This window comes from Corapipo altera, unplaced genomic scaffold, assembly GCF_003945725.1.
Source record: "Corapipo altera isolate COAL_440 unplaced genomic scaffold, ASM394572v1 69, whole genome shotgun sequence".
In the NCBI taxonomy this organism is placed as follows: Eukaryota; Metazoa; Chordata; class Aves; order Passeriformes; family Pipridae; genus Corapipo; species Corapipo altera.
Window position 1 is genome coordinate 2,284,668 of NW_020884908.1, and position 16,068 is coordinate 2,300,735.

At 41.5% G+C, this 16,068-nt stretch overlaps 1 protein-coding gene across 5 annotated transcripts in view; it reads left to right on the top strand.

Annotated features, from left to right (window-relative positions):
• Window positions 1-16,068, top strand: part of ARHGAP24 (Rho GTPase activating protein 24) — a 214,590-nt gene that overhangs the window by 151,247 nt on the left and 47,275 nt on the right. The window lies entirely within an intron of this gene.

Consider the following 16,068-nt stretch of genomic DNA (forward strand, 5'->3'; position numbering starts at 1 on the left):
TGTGACAATTCTGTGAATCAAAACTAAGGTAAAATGTCTATTACTGTAAAGCCTGGAAGACAATTGTACTTGAAATGCCATCTTGGTGTATTTTAACATGTGCTTCACATGAACTGAAGAACTGGAATTGTATCTGAAAGAATGAGTTCTGAAGGAGTGTAAGAGGCAAGCTCCTTTTTAATAAATGATAGCCAGAACTCTGATTTCTTCCCTTCAGAGCTTTGGATGTTAATGCTGTCTTCATAGCTGGATCCCTGCTGCCCTCTAGGAATTTTTATAATGAAATATTGTCAGCAGTACCATCATACCTGTATCACAAGCTGGGAATTCCTTTATTAATGCTCAGTAATAATGTTATTGAAAATACTTTAGATTTCTGCAGGGAATGCTGAATTATATTTTTTGTAAGACCTTCAGAAGTTCTGCAAAGCCTCTCCATTACTGCAGTGTTCCTTAAGGCACTGGCAAAGAAAGCAGAAAGTTACTTGTAATTTAAATAAATGAATAATTAAATCATCTTTTTCATTTAGGTTTACCCTTGCCTGTCAGCAGAGTAGAGGTTATAGCACTGAACAACACTCAGTTTCAGATTTCCAGTAGAGAGATGGTGTGCAGCAAATCTAATAGAAATGTAATCATCTATCATTAGAGAGGTTTTCTACTCTAAATAGCCCTTAGCAGGATATTTAGCAGGCGATGGGCATAACAGCTCCATATGTTATAATGAGGGGTAGATTGAAAGCAAATACCAAACTGTGAAGGAAGTTTAATTGCAAACTGGCATTTGGTACCTCTGACAATTAGGATCAATCTTGATGCCTCATCATCCTTTCTCCTTTCATAGGAAAGAATAAGAGGTGTGACAACATTGTGTGGGTTCTGACCCCTGTTATGAAAATGGTGGATTAAGTAATTGTCTGCGGTTAATGAATGCAGTTTGGTTAGTTAGGATTAGTCCAGAGAGAAATGCAATGAAAACACTTAACCCTGAACAACTGAGTATCCTGAAAGGAATCCTTTTTAAAGGATTACAAATTTCAGTTTAAATTGAGAAATATTAGAATGTGTTTCAGGATAGATACTCAACTGGTTGTTTTAGAAAATATTTTAATTAATATTTAAGAAGCGGGAGAAACTCCACCACACACGGTTGATATGAGCATGTACTATCCTTAACTGTGTCACAGTGTTCACTGGGCTGTTGGTTTTTTTACCTGAATAGTTTACCTTAAAAAATTTGTTTGAAGGCATTGTTAGGTAGTAAAATTCACTTTTACAGGTGATGAAAAAGATAAATCCATTCATGTTTTTTGAAGACCAAATGAAAAAGACTCCGGTGTTTTCCATAAAATTGAAAATGAAAGATTTTTGGAGTAATGTTTTTGGCTCCAGTATATTCAGCTGTGTGTTCTTAATTACCATTGGTATCAGTAGATGTTTGAGAAAGAAACAGGAGAAAGATACACATTTTTATCATTAGTTAAAAATCAGTTTGCAAAAGCCTGCTGCTAATAAGTTTGGACCAGTTTAACCCTTTTGTTCTCAGTGGAAATACTCCACACTTGAACCTTATGTTGGGGGTTAGAATTGGCTGGTTGCTTGTTGTGTAGTGCCATGATAAATCGGTCATCCTCTGCGATACAGAAAAAGTCCTGATCCAGAAACACATGTTTCTATTTATATGTTGTAATAAATGAAACAGTGATGTCTGAGGTGAAATAAGCAGTTTAGAGTCAAGGCTGGTGGAAGCTAATACAAATCCCTGTAGTGAAATTAGGGATTTAATTTGCTATAGACTGATTTACGTGAGGGAAAATACTGTTACCTTCCCAGAGTTGGTAAACACATAATGAATTTATGCTTATTGCTGTTAATGAATGCCCTGAAAGCTGTTTGTCTTGCCTCTGACTTCGGTCTGCCAATGCAGTCTAGCACGGGAGCTTGTTACAGAGCAGGAATTTGTTTGTTCAGGAGCAGATTAATCCCCAGCACCTTTTTGAGCAGCTGGGACAAACTCTCAGCAAGTCTTTAATCGAAGAGGAGTAACCTGGGCAGCCTTTGTGGGCAGAGCTGTGAGGGGAATGGGTCACAGGGTCACTGCAGCCACTCACCATCTTGTAGTGGTGAGGTCTGTGCCCCACTGGTGGCTGGTATCGTTTCTGTATAATGCTTTGGGATTTCCAGCCCCAGTTCCCCCCATTGCAGTGCAGCATTGCTGCAGTTTCTGATTCTTGGGGTTGTGGCTGTGTGTATCTCTGTCTCTTTCCTTCCCCCCCCCCCCCTTGAAATAACCCCAGCATGTGGCACTTCACACAGCTCAGTGGTTCTCATACAGGTTCCTTGTGCCCAGCTTCCTGTTCACAGACTTCACATGCCAGCATTACTTGGGACCTGCCCTCCCTTTCCATTTGAATCTGTGGATGGTGCTGCCACATCTCACTCGTGTTCCGTGATTTTGAAAACCTCATGTGCCTCCTGAGCCCTCTCACTGCTGTGTTTCACTCACAGTTGTGTTTTCAAGGCGAGTGCAAGGACCTAGGTCTGGTTAAGGGCAAAGGAGCAAGGCTCAGTCCACTGCTGCTCGGCAGGTACAGCCTGCTGGAGTCCTCAAGTCTGTCCTTCAGGAAGCACTGGGGTCTAAATGCCGTTTATTCCCGGTGCATAAGGAGACAGATGCTTATCTTCTTGTGGCACATACCTGAGGCTTTTGTTCTCACAGAAGTTAATGCTGCTCCTGATAAGTTGTTCCCTGCTGTTGTGTGGCTGGTGCACCCCACCAGCCAGGGAGGAGACTGGAGGCACAGAGGGCACAGCCACTGTTGATTCAGTAGCGCCAGCTTTCCTGTTGAAACTGGATCCTGGAGCTGGAAATGGAATAGAGGTTCCCACTGAGCAACTGAGCTTGAAATGCCCACTGTTAACTGTTCAGCAGGCTCAGGGAGACAGAGAACTGCTGAGTTGGTTCTCTGGGTGATTTGCAATTATTTTTATGACTCTCTAATTGCATTCATTTCTCTGATGGAGAAGTTATGTTTTGGGTTTACTTGGGGTTCCTGTTGTAGTTTGAGATGTTGTGTTTCTATTTTTATGAGTAAAATACTTGATTTTTCACTTCCAAGTACAGACTGTTTGTGTACGGTGTGTTTGCAGCATTTTCAGCAGAGGGTTTAATCTGAGAAAAGCTCTATGACTACATGCAATTCATTCAGAAGGCAGCTTTTTTCATATCAATAACCATCATATGTGCCTTGAAAACTGGTGTGTCAGTAAATTTCTGTTCTTGTGGTAAGCCAGTGAAAAGTCTATGCTTACTTGACAAGGCTAAATTCTGTTAGTTTCTCTCTCTCTTAACCTCACAGACTAGTCATGGAGCTTACTTTGATCAGGAGTTGAAGTAGCTCCTTGGACTGTAAGTCATCACAACCCCTGAAATATTCGAAGACCTTTTCATTAAGTATCTCTGATTATCTTTGACCACTTTCAGATCACATGATAGAAGAAGTGCTGAAATTGTGTGCAACAGTAGATAAAGGTCTGACCATCAGCATATGTTGCAGATCTTTGCAGCAGCCCTGTTTTTCTATTGCACTGAACTTTTGGTTGTGCCACTGGGAAAAACTGTCCTACACACAGCAGTGTGTACATGCAGAGTTCAGAACGGACAGCATATGTCTGGGGTAGACATACCCAAATGTCACCACCTGGTGTACAGGATGGTGATATACTTGCTATTTATTAATTACTGTTTCCAGATACATTGTCATCTGAAATTTTATTAATCTAATTTTCTGTGTTTTGATGAGTCTTTCAAAACTTTCTTATGCAGTGTAGCTACCACATCTTGGCCTTTGCAAATGACCAAGTAAATTACTTGTTCTCAAAACCTGTCTGTGAGACTTGGCAATTTCTCTGGTATCTCTGCCAGAAATGGCTTTCGGAATGTTATTTGGTTTATGGAGTCCATGGTCAGGATCAGCAGCTCCTTTACCCTTAAATTAACATCTCAGGAACTAAAGACAGAGGAAGTGGGCTGGAGTATAGGAAACAGGTTGGCTAATTTGTTTGCTTGTTTTTTAAATAAAGCCTCTCTACACTTGCCCAGGTGGGAAAATGCAAGGTTTTGTTTCAGAACTTGAGTGTTCTTCCTCCCTTCCCCGAATGCAGCCTGGGAATGATTTCATTGTGGTTTGTCCTCAAAGTGGATTTGCTTATTTAAATGGTTGGCTGCTGCAAATCCCACAGTGTCTTTCAACTTGTTCCGTTTTACTACAGAACTTTTAGCTTATACCTGCTACTGCAGGCATTGGGATGACTTCTGTGGACAGTGTTTCATTCCTTTAAAAAAACTCAAGATGCACACACAAACAAAATACCCAGCAAAGATGGTTTTAGATGACAGCTACATTTCACTTCCCAGACCTACATCTTAACCCCAAAATGAAGTTCCTCATTTCACTCAGCTGAACTGCTGCTTCACCTCACCCTCTTGATGCAGAGAATGTTCTACCAATATAGTTTGTGATGCAAATGACACAAACCTGCCAATTTCTTTTCTAACCCTGTCTGTTGAATAGGATTAGCAGTTTATCCCAAGTGTAGTCTCTCAGCCTAACTCTTCTCTAATGGAATTTCATATTACTAGTCCAGCACTTGAATCAGTGTCCACCCCCTTTAGCTTCCACTGTGATTCCCACACCTCCATGCACACATCAGAAACCTTCTTTAACCCTTGAGAAATACCTTCATCCATTCCATCTTTCCTAATTCTTATCCAAGGAATAACTGTTTTCAAGGCTAACAATACCTTTAAAATTAATTTATATGTAAGGATACTGAATTCTAAGGCTGGAATGGCAAGTGACCCTAGTGATGGGATGGCATCCAGACAGCTGATTTTGAGGAATGAGCCAACTTCTTTCATCAATTAACTGTTACAAATTTACTCTTGTGACTTTACTATTGGATTGGGTTTTTGTATGCAGGCAAGATTTTCCTGTGTGCAGTGAAGGTACTTCTTTCTCTCTGTGTTAAGTGTCCTTCCAGCTAATCAGATACCTATGCTGGGAGTGAGATAAGATGTAATTTTGTTTTGACTGCTTCCAAGGTCAGAGCTGTTGTTTGCATGGCTTCGAGCAGATTTGGTAGGCTGCTGATATCCATGTCTGTCTTCTTTTGATGATAAGCCTCCTTTGTCCCTTGCAGGGACGGGAGAGGCCAGCTGGAAAAAACACGGGCCTTGTAAGACACTATAGGTGAATTCTATGGATATGGGAGCAAAAAGCTGTGAGCTGGCTGGAAGGTTGCTTATGACCTGAGCTGCAGGCAACATAAATAGTAGTGCATTTTGAGCAGCATTTCCCTGTTATTACTTGTAAAATAGCCATGGTGTCTCTGAGAAGTACACAGCTAGATTGGACAAGAGCAAGGGCTGAGGTGAGCTGGTTTGCAGGGTATACAAAGCTTCTGGTGGTGACCGTGTGAGGTTGTGGTAAGCCATGTTGTGATGGTGATGGGAAGTGGTCGGAGCAGCCCATCTTTTGGACAGAGAAAGTTCAATTAGGGACCCTGACAAGTGACAACAGGGAATCTGTCCCATTGGTGAACTAGCACAGGTGACACATATCTCTGGCCTCTGTAGTGGTGTGGTCAGCAGTAAAAGGGCTCTCTTGGCACATACTGGTACTAATTACCAAAAGAATACATTAACTGAGGTGGGTGAGCACAGCCTGTTCTAGGATGGCTCTGCAGTGAAGTGCTCTGCAAAAGTCCTGTACAGTAACTTCCTTTCCAGTGCCTTTAGAGAGACCACCTGCAGGAAAGTCAGCTGAGAATTACCATCTCCTGAAGGTGTGAGGCCAGCACCTTCCTACAGCAGTCTCTGAGGGAAGTCACAGTCATCAGCCTCTTGACACAACAGGCTTGGTGCCTGGCTGTGGATTTTCCACAGTTGTATGCTCAAATACTAATAGCCTCAAGTGGTTCTGTTGCCATCTCTGAGAGTAGGTGTTCTGTCTGGGAGGTTCAGTTTTGTTTGGTAGTGTCCCAGAGAAAACAAAAACAAAGTCTTGTTCATACATTTTACTGAGGCAGGGTGCAGCTGCTTCCACAGGCTTAAAGCCTCATTTTCAAGCTTAGGAAAAGAAAATAGACGTACGTGTTGGTCAGACATGGCAGTGTTGCAGCTGTCCCACGCCAGCAGACAGTGAGGTGGAATACTTCATGCAATATACATACAAGCCTGGCCTTTGGATAAGCATTTTTGGTACTTGGGGCCCAGTCAAGATGGGTTAGGAGGGGTGGTGGGGTAACAAAGCAGTGGGACTCCGGAATTAAGAGTCTGTTTGTCCAAAATGTAGAGAAAAGAGCAGCTGGAACAAGATGTGTTTACTTTCTATCTACACCTCATTAGAATATAACTATTTTCAATTGCCCTATTTACAAAATTCATCCAACACCTGGTTATTTCAGGAAGGGGGTCACTGTAATGAGCTCTGCATGGTGCTAAATCTGAAGACCACTCATAACCTGAAACTGGTGCAAGAGGCTATGATTTGCTTATTAAGCAGAGTTGGATGAAGGCAGCTTGACCCCGTAGCACTTTGGGATGTGCAGTGGCAGAGTGCTGGTGTGTAGGTGATATAGTTGTACCTTTTACAGTGAGGGTGTAAGTGATGATGAGATCTTTTCCTGTGCTAGTCTGTTTTAGGGAGCTGTAAGGGTGGTCTTCTGTGCCGTTGTAGAACAGGATTGCCAGGAGGAGAGAGTCTTCTGCAGTTGCAGTGTGGTGCCTCTCCTGATGCAGCATGAATGGGCTGTGTGGATCTGAGACGTGGTGCTTTCGTCATGTGATGGGAGGATTACTGAAAGTCATGTGCTGCAGTTGGTGGTCAGATTTCAGCGTGCTTCTTTTAGCCTGGGAAAAGTAATACAGTAGCAAAGTTAAATGAAGAGATTATTGCAAATGGTTGGGTTTATGGGGTACCTGAGTTAAAGTAATGGGGCAAAGCCAGTTTATTGTTAGTTGACTGTTCACATGAGGTCATATATGTATCTGGAGAGTTGATCCAGAGTCATCCTGAAGGACAGGTTTGCTGGATTGAGAATCCCAGAGGTGTCTGGAGCCTAGACAGAAAGCATTGAAGTACTGCTGTCACCCTCCTCTCCTTTGGCTTTTCCAGAGTGTGTGTCCTTGTCCAGTAACTCCTCCGTGGAGCTGAAACTTGTACCCCCATTATCCCATCCCCAGAGGTCACTCCTGAGGTCCTGTCTTAGCACAAAACAGAGCCTTTTGTGGCCTCCCTGCATAGGTAATAGCTTTGCAGTTTATTCTTCAGACCTGTGAGATCAGAAGAATTAATCACATTTGGAAAAAAGAAAAGGTGGCTAGACCTTGTATGGAGTTTCTAAGCACACAATTGTGCTTACCTAGGGATAAAACACACAAGATTGCAAATCATCTGAAATCAGTAGCATTCTTAACTGTATTGGGTTTTGTTTAGTCTGTCCTTCACGTACAAACTGCCTGCACGCCAGCGTCTAGGATGCCAGGTGGGCAGGTCGCTCGGGGTGAACCTTCTCTGCCTCTGGCAGAGGTGAGAGCTGCTCTTTGCTGTCTGGGACTGTCCCTGCTGGCACCACTTTCCCTCTTGCCTGAAGGTATGTTCCTGCATCTCTCTCAGACAATTCCTGAAACCTTAGTTTGTTACTCATCTGTGTCATGTGGATGTAGCTTTTCCTTCCTCTTCATTTTTGCATGTTCCACCTTCACAAGGGTGGGAAATACTTTCTTCTTGCTTGAGCAAACGTTGTCCAAGGATATTCCAAGGAAGCAGCAGTGGCTGAATGTAATGACTCATGTAAAGAATGTAATGACTTATGGTCATTTTTGGTCTGGCATGGACGAGTCCCACTTCTGGCAATCTTGAGTAGATACACAAATAGAGGCATTTATGAGAAAACAGTATTCAGACTAGCTATTCATTTCCCAGACAGATTTCAGGAAGTCCACCAGTGGATTTCACAGCTCATCACTGTAGGTGTATGTGGTGTGTGGACCTACTCTTGGGAAGTAAAACAAGGCAGGACAATGAATAAAAGAAAAACAGGAATGAAGGATCAGGGCTATATGGCTTGGGACACTGAAGGAAACAGAAAAAATAGGGAGAAAATAAGGAGTTAAATAGGAGATAAAATGAGGGTTTGATTATGTTTATCTGCCACAAGATTAACATTGTTTGATGAGCCCTAGCTGTTGTCTTAGCTTCTTATTAAAGTAAGCATTAATTTGTGTATCTTTTTTAAAACTATTTGCAAAATCAACTGTAGCAAGTTAGTATTTCATGAATAATTTATCTGCAGTTCTTATCACCCGTACGTAAATACTGAATTAAAACGAGTTGAGCACCTGTCCTTTATTTTCTCATCATCTGGCATTCCTTGGCAGAGTCTTAGGACCCTTCATGCTGTAAAACTGAGTCAGCCCTTTGCTTGCAGCAGAGGATTGCAGGCAAGGACAGAGCCCTGTGCTATAGCTACATGAAGGCTGAGACTGCCAAACTGTGCCGGAGTAGGGACTTGGTAGTTCCAAGGGAGAGCCCCAAGCTCACCATTCTTCTGAGCTGTGTGTCAGGATGCCTTGTAGCTGCATCATCAAAGGGAAAAAACACCCCACCCTTTAGAATGTGTCTTCTCCATCAGATTGTTCGGATTCAAATAAATAATTGTTTTATGTTATAGCTAAAAATATTTTCTAAATGTGATTCCCCATTTTAACTAAGAGTTTAATTTTTTAATGAGGACTTAGGCTGCAAGAGCACCATACGGAAGGAGACCTTTTCTTATTAATGGGAATCTTTGCTTTGGAAGACTCGTTTTTATGTCTAGGAGGGTGTGTTAGGATTTCACCCCAGAAAAAGGATTCCATTCCTATCCACCCATTCATGTGTAAACAAACACCTTCATTTTATCACTGCATACTGGAGCAGAGCTGTTGGACATGATACCTGAGTCTTACTGAGAAGCAGTTACTGAAAGAATTAACCTATCAGTGACCCAGCCTCTGTGGCAACAAATCTGTGTCCCAGACCCAGGAGCGTGGTGTGTATTTTAGTGCAGTCATGGAAATTGCCCTAGAAGGTCAAGAGCAGAGATCTGTAAGCTTAGTTACATGGATAAGCAAAATCTATTTTAGGGAGAAAAGCTATTAAACTGCAGAAATCTTATTAGCAGTCCTAAATGGTAGACTTTGCTATTAGTTTTTTGAATTGCAATCTTGGTATGTTTGAATTCTTCAGAGTTATTTGAGGCATTCTTCTGAGAATTATGTCTACATGGTAGAGAATGCATAGTGACATTTAGTTTAATAAATTGATTCATTACCTCTAGATTTGTTTACCACTTTAATTGTATCATTATATTTCCACTATCGTTTTGAATTAACTTACACTGTCCCCTTAGATCCTGCTGCCATTTTCGTTTTCTCTTCCATGGGATGTTGTCTCATTTATAATTATTTTATCAACATTTAAACAGTGTTTCATGTCAGAATAATAAGCAGAGTTAAGGCACAAGCATTTGTCCCTATTTTACTAATAGAGTATCTGAAGGTCAGGAAAATGGCACGACTTCTCCGAGATTCCTGAGTAAATCAGTAGCAAAGAGCTCTGTGACTATGGAAAACAGGTTTTTCTCCTCTCTCCTGTGCCTGATTATTGGAAAATTTACATGGCAATGAAGGCATACACAGTGGAACTACTGCAGTAACTGGAGAAAAGGACCAACCTGGTCACTGGGGCACAGGGCTAAGTCTGTGAGCCTTTGGGACTGTGTTAATCCATTTGTTGATCTGTCAGTGTACTGTCAGCTGGAACAGAAGTTATTTCTGTAAGTAGTTGAGGCCCCTAAGAAGGAAGGCTCATGGATTACTGCTGCCAGATGCCTTTCATGGCACTGACAGTTAATCCTTCATTAGAGGAGAAATCATAATGTTCTTTTATGTAAATTAAATTTATTTACTCTGTGCATATCAGTTATAGAACAGATAAATCTGAATATCGAAAGGGGCATTTCACCACTCAGAGGTCTCTATCCAAGGACTAAAACCTAATTCTCTGGGAGTGATTCTGCATGAAAAGTGAGGCTAGTCAGAGACTGTAAAGAGGGAGAGGTTGTGGCAGAAAACACACTGCCCTGGCACTGCAGACTCGGGCACAAACTTTACACTACAGCAGGTCAGCGAAGCATTCCTCAGAGGTTGAGTAGCATGACTTTTTCCTGAAGTCCTGTGCCCAGAGTGTCACATAGGTGTACCCAGGTGAGATTTTACTTGGCCACAGCCAGTACAGTTCTCATTACAGCCTGGTTCTTGTATTTTGGACCCTGGTTCCCAGGTGGGGATTTTTAGCCTGGTTTGAGTTGCTTTCTCCCATTGTCAGGTCACTTCTTTCTCCATGTGTGGGTACTGTAGCAGCTCTGGGTGGAGTAACGTGGCTTTTTGTCTTTTGGGCAGGATATCCTGTTGTCATTTAGCTCACTTCTCATGGCATTCATTTTGAACAAATCTTTCCTGCTCAAAAAATCCCCAGCTACTGGGCTGCCAAGCATGAGTCTCTCCACCTCAGTGTTGTGAAGTTACAGAGTAATTTGAAATGCTGGGCATCAGCTGATGTTATATTTAATATATAAGGAACCTGGTGAGATTAACTGGATTTTACCATCTGTTGATCTGCAAAAATTAAGTTGTAGTAAGTTTTAGTGTCTTTCCCTATTTAATTAGCTATAATCAACTTGAGTTTTTCTTTCTGTAAGATTTTATTATGGAATAGAAAGTTACCGTGTAGTTCTTCCATGAAAATTTGTGCTTATAACTTCAGAATGTAGCATGTGTTATGGGAAATGTGTTCCTGTTCACCTTGTGATCAATAAATGTTTTTACAGTAGAATAATCACAGAAGAAAACACAGAGAACACAGTTCCAGGGAATTTGCTTAAATACTTGAACATTCAAAGTGAGTTTGTATCCAGTTTATTTTCTTGATGGTTTGCAAAGTGACAGGGGAAGTATGCTTTCAAAGGATCACAGCGATGTTTTGAAGATTAATTCTTTGAAAGGAAATGAAAATTGCACTGCAAGGGCAGCACATGGTTGTGTCTCATCTTTCAAGTCTTTTCCTTTGCACTTTTCATTTTTTCATTTTGAAAACCTAAGGAGATACTGGTACACAGAAAAGCACTTCTGCATCTCCTGGACAAGCAGCCCTTCAGAGAAGGGTTTGATGTGAACTGGTTGCATCCTACTGGATCTCCATGTAGGAGCAGGGGGTCCCTCAAACTGCAGCCATTCCCACAGACTGTTCTAAGGCTGCTGTTGTTCTTGGCCCTGGGCAAGTTAGCAAACTTAGACTTTAGCTCTGTGTGAGTGCATAAGCCAGAGCCAAAGCGAGTGTTTCATTCACCATGTAGCCATGCGGGCGTCGGTCTCTTCTCCCAGGCAACCAGCAGTAGGACGAGAGGGCATGGTCTTAAGCTCTGCCAGGGGAGGTTTAGGTTGGATGTTAGGAAGAAATTTTTTACAGAGAGAGTAACCAGACATTGGAATGGGCTGCCCAGGGAGGTGGTGGATTCACCATCCCTGGAGGTTTTTAAGATGTGGCACTCAGTGCCATGGTCTGGTAACCATGGCAATGTTGGATCAAGGGTTGGACTTGATGATCTCAGAGGTCTTTTCCAACCCAGTTGATTTTATGATTTTGGAGAGAAAACTCCAAGGGAGGACATGATTTCAAACTGGGGTCTTAATCACGTTGTGTCTGACCACAGCATCCAGTAAAATTTGAGGTGGTTCTGAGGCACATGGGAGAAGTGACTCCACTTTCAGTAATAAGGGAAATTTCTCTTTGTCTGGCCGCTGCTAGCTATACCATAAAGTACTTGAAGAAGTAATTTAAAGTGCCGTGTCAGGCTTACCTGGGATTTCTGCTCAGCTTCTTGGGAGTGCAGCTCTGCCTCTACTCAGGGCATGCTTCCTAAAAACAGTCTGCTCTTGAGGGCAGCCTCTCTCTCTCCCCACGGTAAGTGCCTCGGCACACTTCAGAGGGCCTCAGCAGTTCAGCTTGGATAAGCATCAGAATTTATGTCCCTATAAGAAGACCTTATGTGGGAAACCTTACAAGAGCTGGTTCTCTCACAAACTTTCTGATACTTGCCAGTTCAAGCTGTGCCACTGATACTGAGAGACTTTCTAAGACACCAGAGTCACCTTTCCAAAAAGTCTCTCAGGGTTTGACAACTACCATGTACAACCTGATATGGGATCCTGTAGATGCCTTTGTATTTTGAATAGGTGATGAATCTTGGTGATGCATTTAGTAATCTTACTGGTAAGTATTTATCTTTTACTGACTTCTGTATTACATTTTTTTTTGTTCCTGTTCTTATAAAAATATCTTCTGCCATCTATGCTGCATGGTGTAGGGACAGTTGCTTGCTGTGTCTTTCTTCAGCACACTTGAAAAAGTATTCCATACCCTCCATATGGGAATAACATCCTTCATGAATAGTAACCTGTCACTGAATGAGTTACCATTCTGTTGAATTTAGAAACTTAGTCTAGTTATAAGACAGAATTTTAAAGAATCCATCAAAAGATCATAACTTACTATTGAATAATTTCTCAGCTTTCAACGTAGCTAGAGGATCTTGTTAAACTTCAGTGAAATCTTTTTGTCTGACTTCCAACTAACATTAACACGCTCTTCTATTGTTTTGTGAGGACATCAGAAAATTGTACCAACTTCTTTATAGTGGCCTCAGTTTACAGTGCACGTAGTGATTATGAACAGTAAGTTTTTCAAAGGAACCGATGACAGTTAAATTCTTGTCTCCTGTTTTGTCAGCACAAGGTATTTGTATGTCATCATTAGGTCCTTATCCCAAGCTTATAACTTTTTCCTAGTTCAGGCCTTGTGTTTCTTGAGAGAGTCAATGATTACCTGAAGGACAGATGCTGTCTCTTCAGTATTAGCTGGTGTCTGCTGAGTGCATGGCTTTGATGTTGCCCAGGTTGTCATGGATGCATTTTTGTTGCCTTCCCCATTGTCAGATTTTGAATCCTTTCACTGATGTAAAGAAATTTGCCAGTAATCCTGTGCCAAAATCAGAAATGCCAACTGGTTGCCTCTCAGGTTTATCATGCACCGCCATGACTTTACTATATGAAGTTTTTCTTTCTTTCCTAGTAGGAAAAGCAAGTATCTTGAGTAACTTCTTCTGCTTAATTGCAGTTTATTTACTTTGTAGATTTACTGATACTTCTTAATAAGTAAATGATTTATAGATGCTTCAGGGATATATTACATGGCCAGCAGCCATGTAAGAAATGCTAATACTTCTTTAAGTCCTCACCTGTGCATGCCTGACAGCTGGCATGCAGTCCAGAGCAGCCCAGGGAACAAGGTGTGAACATTAGAAATGGACCCTTAAAACTTCTTTGTACACACACAGACTCACATGCAATGTCCATAAACTGTCAAAGAAAGCCAATGCAAGTGTGTCTACCTGAACACTCAGAAGAGAAGTGGTATCTCTGCAGCTGAATCATCTCACCCTAGGACAGGCTGGAACAGTAGCTCACATGAATCACACTCTGGCAGTTCTTCTTTGCCATAAAAGGAGTGGACTAGTTACATTTAACTATCATCTCCTTCCTCAAAAGTGTATTTTAGGAGCACATCTGTGAATTGTTCTCAGATGGAATAAGGAGCTGGTATGAGTTGAAGTTCCACTGGTTCAGAGTAGCCCTGAAACCACTTAAGCCTATGGCTGGCCTCAGATCTTTCGTGGGCTCTCTCTGACTAGCCCAGTGGTGTACTTGTGAGTGAGAAGATGTAAGAAACAATAAACAAATTTCCTTTAAGCTAAACAGTTACTGTTGGAGTTCCATGTCATATTATCCCCCCCTTGCCCGCTTGCTTGCATCTGGGCATCTGTTTTCTCATTCATACCGATGGCATCAGTCCACAGGTGTTATTTAAATTTTGGAATTGAAAAATTGTTGGTATTTCTTCTAAAAAGTAATGGACCCACGAAGAGCATTCCCCATGTTGTGCATGCTGCTGCTGTGCCTGCTGTTCCCAGACAGTTTTTGACTTTGTTATGTGTGTCATGGTTTCTGTGGATTTCTTCTGTGTGAGAAGTTGAATAAGTCTAAGCATAGAGGGAAGGAGGGGCAATCCTCACCTATCAAAGACAGGTCTGTGGCTGGCAGGAGTCTCACTTCATCAACAGTCCTCTTCCAGTGTTTCAAACAAATGGCAAGTAGACACAAGACAGTCTTTCCTTTGTATGAGTTTGAGCTGTGAAAATGTATGAATATTACACATTTTACATTTTTTCTGTATGGTGAATCAAGTTAGCATTTCATCCCATATATGTCCTTTAAACAGCAGTACTTCCAAATATACTGGGTTTCTCCTTGCAAGCACTTTGTGTTAGCATACACTGCCAGAAATGAGACCCAAATGATCTCTGTGGGAAAAAGACATCCTGTGATATATAGGCTCCAGCTGTCAAGGTGAAGGTAAAGGCCCACCCAGATTAGAAGTAAATTCACTCTGGGGTCATTCTGAGCTCATGAATGAGAAGGGAAATGCAGACCATATTATCATCATCTATCTTTCTGTGTCATAAATACAACAAAACAAAGCTAAAATGAGGTTTCTGTTCATTCTGCTCTGTGGCAGGGTATGGAGATGTACTAAGCTCTGTTTGTGCTTTTCAGATAACTCGTGTTTGATGGCTATTTCCACATGAAAGCTGTGTTTGAATTAGACATTTCATAGACTGAAATGTCCAAAGGACTGGAGAGTTGAGCTGATAATTCCTTAAGTGGCACATTTTTGTTCGAGTTAATATTGCATTCATATCCCAAAATAGTGCTAAGAGGCACAGTGTTCCTGGAGATGGTTGATTTTAGATGAGCTGTGGAACAAATGTCCTGAACTGACAACTACAATCTCCTGCTACTTCAGATAAGCAAGATTGTCTTATGCTGAGACTTAACACTGTATGAGGTAGTTGTCTTCTGCATATGTCTATTGGCCCACATTTTAGTTAATAACTTATTCTTGATTTAGTTACTTAACTGCTAAAACATGTCTTTGCATTATTAAATGTTACAGTGAAATTATGTGAAAGCATAATATGTATATGCTCATTTAGGGTATTTGCATCCTTTTGGTTTTGGTGTGCCACAAAGAGCTATTATTTTTATCTGTGATCAAATTTAAAGTCAGATGTGAGCTAAAATAACTGACTGCTCTCTGGAGAAATGAAATATTTGTGTTTGGGCCTAACCTAGTGCAGAGTGGAAAGCACCATGTCCAGAAGTAGGGAGGAGTATGATCAGTTCCTGATGGAGAAGGGAAACTGCTTTTCTTGGAAGCTGTTGGAAACACATTATCTTTTCTGTGTACAAAATAATTGTCTGTAAAATTAGAAGGCATACAACCTTTTCTGTGTTTGGCAGATCACTGTACTTGTCAGTAGTGGCCATAGGCCACTGTATGAGACAGAATTTAAAAGACTGTCTGAAGTTATGGCTTAGCCACAATTCACTGTCCTGGGATACTGAATAGTTACCTCCCGATCAAAGTTCTTTCTGGCTGGCCTCCCTAAAGAAATACCACATGAATTTAGCTGTTTTGTACTGAGTTAATTCCATACCCTGTGTTGTGCACACAAGAGCATGTTTAGACTGATAAAAGAGCATCTTGATTTGTACCTGCTGAAGGCTCGGGATATTCCATATTCATGAGGAACAGAGAGCTTAATGAGTAGATGCTGAGAGCTGAAGTGAGCCTGTGCTTTGAATGTCATTCTTGTTAGTCTCTGAGGACAACCTTGGTCTGACATATTGGCATGCTGGCTTTTCAGCCTAAAGTTCACATGCCAGTGTATATAGGTAAGTCCTCCCAGTCCCTGGGTGAATTTACACTGGAGGACTTCCATTCAGGTATTGATCCTTCTATTCTTAAAATCATCAGAAGTTTTAAATTCCTGCTAGATCAAATG